At 59.0% G+C, this 6,000-nt stretch overlaps 1 protein-coding gene across 3 annotated transcripts in view; it reads right to left on the reverse strand.

Annotated features, from left to right (window-relative positions):
• RNF144A (ring finger protein 144A) overlaps window positions 1-5,503 on the reverse strand; it is a 113,573-nt gene extending 108,070 nt beyond the window's left edge. For all 3 annotated transcript variants that reach the window (XM_027113862.1, XM_027113861.1, XM_027113863.1), the window contains exon 1: window positions 5,314-5,503. The gene's annotated coding sequence lies outside the window, so the exon portion shown is untranslated. The remainder of the gene's footprint in view (window positions 1-5,313) is intronic.
• Window positions 5,504-6,000: the final 497 nt, after the last annotated feature.

Here is a 6,000-nt window from a genome sequence, read left to right on the forward strand (position 1 = left end):
AATGATAAAGTTACAGGAAAATTAGAGTAGAGAGGTTTAAGTGCAATTACAGGTTCTGAAAAAACGTTGCTGTGGAAACACCTGGTAGAGAAGAGGCTCCCAGCTCACGGGAGAAGAGGTTGGGGCCTGGAAAGAAAGGGGCCTGGCTGGAGCCCCAGGTCTGCCATTCCGTCCTCTCTGCTCCGTGCCTGCATTTTCTCATCTGCAAGATGCCAGTGCTGGAGGAGTCAGCCTCCACGGCTACCACGTTGATGACCCCACAGCTTTAAGAAAAAGGCAACATGTGTGCGAAGCCTGGAAGGATCATTAGGAATTTGGCACGTGGAGGTGGTGGGAGAATGTTCCAGGGCCTACGTGTGGAAGCTGCGGACAGATCAGCCTGGAAAGACGGGCTGGAACCAAGTGGGGAAGAATCTCAGAAGCTCGATCCAGGGACACATGTGTGACTTAACAAGCAACGGTGTCTCAGCAGGAAAGTGACGAGAGGTCAGTGGTGAGCCTGGAGGCGGACACCACTGGGAACCGCAAAAGTCGTCCCGGGAAAGTGAAACAATATCTGCATGATTCTAGCCTCAGAACACCTACTGAAGAGACTGTTCTACCTTGAGGTCAAAGAGGCCCCCTAATGCAGAGGTCTGCACACTTTCCACCCATGAGCGGGGCGGGGGAAAGCAGCCTCTCTGCCCAGGGGGCTGCCCTTCCTGTAGGGTGTGTGGGCAAGCCTCCGCGCGGAGGGGGCAGCAAGGGGTGGCCAGCGGGGCAGTTCTGGAACGTGGGAGCGCCTGAAGACCTGCCGGCTACAGAGGACAAGCAGGGAGGGGATGCACACACCACCTGCCGCTGGCCAGGGACCACGTCCCAGATGCAGAGACAGACGGTCAAGGAACGGCTCCCTGGCTACCCGTGGAGTCCGAAAGGCATTCTGTCCTCCTTCGATGCAGCCTGCGCAGCCCACCTCCCTCCAAACCACCTTTAAACGCTGCCACCTCAACATCAAACATGCCGTTTCAAAGGACTGTTTGAAAACTGACCCTTCGGAGGCCGAAACATGTCCCAGGTCAACCGTATCATAGGGTTCCATCTGCTGGGTCTGGAACTCCCTGCCCCACCAGCTCTGCCCGGGTTCCTGCCTGCAGGGTGGAGCCGGCAGGAGCAGGGGTGACCCCAGTCTCACTGCCATCCTTCGCTGGGGCTCACTTCCAGCTCGGAGCTTCCCCACTGCAGGCCCGGCTGCCATCACCTGGGGAATCACAGCAGCCTTGCTCAGGTGACCCCGCAGACAGAGCGTGGCGACGCTGGGTTGTAAAATCATGGCTGCCGCTGGGCTTCCTCTCATCTTCCCTGAAGCCTCTCTCCTCTACCAAGGAAACTGGGGGCAGGAAGGGAAAAGGAGGGAAGACTTCTAGGACAGAGGCTCCAAAACCAAAGAATGGAAGTCCCCCGCACTGCTGGGATGGTCCAGGGGATTCCAGAAGTGAAAGCAGCGGTGTTGCACCCAGGAGCTTGGTTTGAACAGGGTTCAGAGATAGCCGGGCCACCCTCCAACAGGACAGGGGCTCAGCCCCGCCGTGCCGGCCCGAAGTTCCCTTCCCACCCCAGGCAGTTTCTTGCTGTTCCCAGCCCCAGAATTTGACCCTGATCTTCTCATTTGCCTGGGTAACCGGGACTCATCCTTCGGGGCCTAGCCAGCATCAATGGCTCCAGCGGGCAGGCTGCTCACCACGCCCCACTGCATGGTGCACGCCGACCCCAGTGCTACAAAAATCTGTGACTGTCTACCTTCCGCCCCCCAGGCCGTTGCCTCCTCAAGATCATGGAGGATATCCTTTTCCACAGGACTCTGAGTTCCATGTCAGCTTCAACATGTACCACGTACCTGGCCTTGGACGCCACAGCTTCTCCTTGTCCCTCTCACCTTGGTAGGTTGGGTACAGTCGAGATGCCTATCCTATGGGCCAAGTGAGAACTGGGTCCGAGCATACAGAGCACTTCCTATCAGCACCTGGTGATGGAAAACGCTAAATGAACACCCACTGTTCCCTGGCTCTCCAGGGAGCCAAACTCCAGGAGACTATAATATGTTGGTTGACATGCTTCTTCATGCTATCCAGGAACTTATTTTTTCTCTCTAACACTGCATCCAGCTTGTCCACTTGCTTCTTGGTGAAAGCCCTACTCTGCGTCTATCTATAGGCCATTCAGGAAACGCAATCCGATTCAGGCTTTAGATTCCAGGAAAGAAGGAAGATGCCAGACTCTCATCACCAAGGAGCCACCCTCTTCAAAGCCCATCTCTCAAATTATCATCTTTGAGAAAAGCCATTGTTCTGAAAGCAAAAATATATATATAATGTTTTTTCTTGCAAAATTCTTTAAAAATGGTTGCATTGGCAATATTGATGCTCCTGGAAAAGACCTTTAAAGCAGCACATTTTTATATCTGGATCTTGGAAATCATTTAGACCAACACCTTAGTTTCACAGTTGAAGGAACTGGGGCCACACAGGGAGGTTAAGACACTTGCTCAAGGTCACAGAGCTGGGTCAGAAAGTTGTACAAGCTCTGCCTTTCAGCCCGAATCCCCAGCAGGTATGTGAACAGTTGCTTCCATTTAATTTCTTCATCTAATTAAGAAAAGGTATTCATGTGTGTCAGTAATGCAGAAACAAAGGAGAGAGGAGGCTGGTTCCAGAAATGATTGCCTCACGTGACTTTTCCAGTCTTAAAGGAAAGAGCCTTCAACTTAGTTCTCGGGTCTCCAAGGTAGGAAACTACCCAAGGGAATACGGGGAGGGTCCATCTTCCGTAGAAGCATTCCATTCTACTCACAGCCCCGTGGCTGCCTCTCATCTTCCACACCCCAGGGATCCAGGGGAGGTCCTTATTGGCCAGATGCGCTGGAAGAGTCTGGGGGGCTCCAGACCACCAGACCCCAGGGCAGCTGACACGTCTTCATCCTCCCAGTTCTAGGGTGGAACAGGAGAAAGAACAGCAGGCCGTCGGGAGAGCTGATGCCGGGCCCAGGCCAGCCATGGTCCTCTGTGTCGCTGGGGCCCCTGACCTCCCCCCTCCAGTCCACAATGTCCTCCGTCACAGTGGGCCGGCTGGCCTGGTGACCTGTGCTGACCAGCGAGCTCCGTGATGCTCTGTCTGCGGGGACAGACTTGCCCTGTCTCTACACCAGAGAGAAAGGCTCTCAAGAAGGAGAAATGTGCACCAAAGAAGGCAGTGGGGACAAATTATGAACCACAGTGGAAAAAACAGGCAACGTGGCTCCCGGCGTCTGGCCCTGCCGCCGTCTGGCCTAGCGGCACGTTCACCCGCTAAACGCCAGCAGCTTCAACTGAACTGTGGGCAGTCCCTTCCAAGTCCAAAACCACATCGAGTCCACAAGCCAAGCCCTGAACTCAGGTGAAGACCTGGATGCAGGGATTACACTCGATCAAAGTAAGGGCACCGGAACACACTTCTAAAACACAGGGATTGGTAAGTGCTCTTGCAGGTTTCAGTACCCCCATCTTCACGGCCCGTGGGCGCCCATACCATCATCGGCCGGCTGAAGCTCTGCCCCCCGCACTTGAGTTCTCCCTTCATCAGCTCCTCTTCCAAGCGTCCTGACACTTGAATCAGAGCTTCTTTAAACAAACTCCCAAACCCCAGTGGTGCTGGATCTGGAAAAGGCCCCTCCCATTAAAATTAGGTCATCTGCACCTTGTTTTCTCCTGAGGCTCTGAATCCATGCCTGACCTTTCGTAAGGGGCAAGGGCACAGGTGGGAGCCCACGCTGGGGACTAAAGGCGACACACCCCACACTGGACAGTAAGGTGCGGTCCCCATCCTTCAACCCCGCCTTCACCACTCTAAATCTGGGCCCAGCTCACTCTCCAAAAGCATCAGTGGCTCCCACTGCCACAGGATCAAGGCCAAAGGAGGCCTGGAATTCAGAATTTCACGATCTACCCTCATCTGACCACTCTAGGCATAATTCCTTTGCACTCTCTAAAAAATAATAAAAGCAAAAATTAAAAAGGTGCTGGAAAACTGCAGAAGACCAGGTCCTGAGTCTCAGGACCAGGAAAGGGAACACTTGGGCTGCAGGCCTGTGGGAAAGTTCGAGGGTCACACTCTGTGTTCCTTCCCCCTTCCTCCGCTGGGCAGTTCCTTCTGGCCTGGGGCCCTTCCTGTCACCTAGAACCTGCCCCTCCTTCAAGCTCTGACCCAGTACCAGGCTCCCCAGCAGCTGGGACCCTCCTCCCCCTGCCTCTACCTCCTGGGCATTCACAGAGCTCACAGCTCTTCAGGCAGGTGTCCACACACAGCACTTTCCTTCTCACACTTTACCATCCGCACAGCATATCTGCCAGCTGCCCCCGGCCAGATTCACTGGAATGTGTCCTTATCAGATCCCCAGGCCCGCTCCTAGAAAAAGGCTTTCCTCCCACAACAGTTCAAAGCAAGATGTGAGGTCCGTTTTTAGTTCAGGGACCAGAGCTCAGCTCCCTCCCCCCGCAGGGCAGCAGGACCCCCTGGGGATACTCCCCTGGGGCTCCCTCACCCCGCCTGCCTTAGGCCTGGCACAAGGCCAGCATGGGATACTTGTTGAGTGAGATTTTTATTATTATTATAATTGTTCACTGGGAAAAGGGCAGGCAGAGAGAACTTCTGGAGTGCCCATCCAGAGGTCTGCCTATGGAGATCAAAGGGTGCACGAGGCACCAGTTCCTCCCCGCGACCCTGAGCCTCCAGGCTCGCAGGAGCGCCCAGAGCTGGGTGCCCAGGACAGTACGGGGAAGCTGGGGAGCCACCGCCGGAGGGTGGGGCGGGGAGACCCGCAGGGAACTTTCCGCGCGCCCCTGGGGAGGGGACGGCTTGGAGGAGCGAGGCTGGCGGCCGCGGGCTTCGGGCGCCGGGATGTGCCCCGCGGAGGATGCGGCGCCGGCCCACTCTGGCCGGGCTGAACCTTCCCGACGCCCCCACCCCGCCCCGCGCCCCGGCGGCTCGCCCTCGCCAGACCCCGTCCACCGCGGTCGTCCGTCCCGCGGCCCCCAACCCAGGGCCGCTCCGGGACCGGCCGGAGCGCGGGGACGCGGCGCTGCAGACCCAGCGGACCGGGGAGGCGGGCGGGGTCCCGAAGGGGCCGCGGCATTGGAGCCACCGAGGGGCAGGGCCAGGGTGGCGCCCTGGGCGCGGACCGGCCCTCGCCCCTGCCCGATCCCGGCGCCCGAGGCCGGCTCGGCACGGCCACCTCTCTCGGGCCCCTCGGCCGCGCCCGGCTCCCGCGAGGCCGACACAAAGGGGACGCGCGTCACCCACCTGGTCCCGCGCGGCAGGGGCCCCGGGGCCGCCGCTCCTGCTCGGCCACGGGCGGGGCTCCGCGCGCCGTGCCTAGGTCCGCGGTCCGGGGCCGGGTGTCCGCGCTGCGCGTCCGCCGCCCCGCCCGGAGTTGCCCTTTATTCCCGTCCGCCCTCCAGCCGGGGCGCACGGCCCGCGGGGGGAGAGTGGGCGGCGGCGCCGAGTGGCACAAAGACGCGGGGAGCACAGGCTCGGCCCGAGCGCCCCCGCCCGGCGCGCAGCGCCCCCTGCCGCCCGCCCGCCGCGCCCCGCCCCGGGCCGTGCAGGCCCGCAGGGAAACCCGGTGCCCGAGGACCACCCGGACCTCACGCCGCCAAGAGGCACACAGGGCATGTCGTCCGGCGGCAGCCAGAAGACTGCCCCAGATGCCGATGCGCCGGGAAGAAACGATCAGCAAGACTGGAGAGAAATGGGTGATCCCAAAACACTCTTAGCGCGGGTGATACAAAGAGCACTGCCTCAGAGCAGATCGGGGCTCCCAGAACCTGGGCTCGATGCCCCGGCGTGTGGGGACATTGAGATGAAGGCTGAGGGCCTTTCCGCGCCAGTGTCACGTGAAATGTCTTTGCATCCCACTACCTGATTGCTTGGACGGACGGAGAACTGGAGGCAACTTGTCTGGTCCTTCCTTCTGGGGATTCCCGAGAT

The sequence above is a fragment of the Aethalodelphis obliquidens genome, unplaced genomic scaffold, assembly GCF_003676395.1.
Source record: "Aethalodelphis obliquidens isolate GAN/ISIS:26980383/991018 unplaced genomic scaffold, ASM367639v1 scaffold12, whole genome shotgun sequence".
Taxonomy (NCBI): Eukaryota; Metazoa; Chordata; class Mammalia; order Artiodactyla; family Delphinidae; genus Aethalodelphis; species Aethalodelphis obliquidens.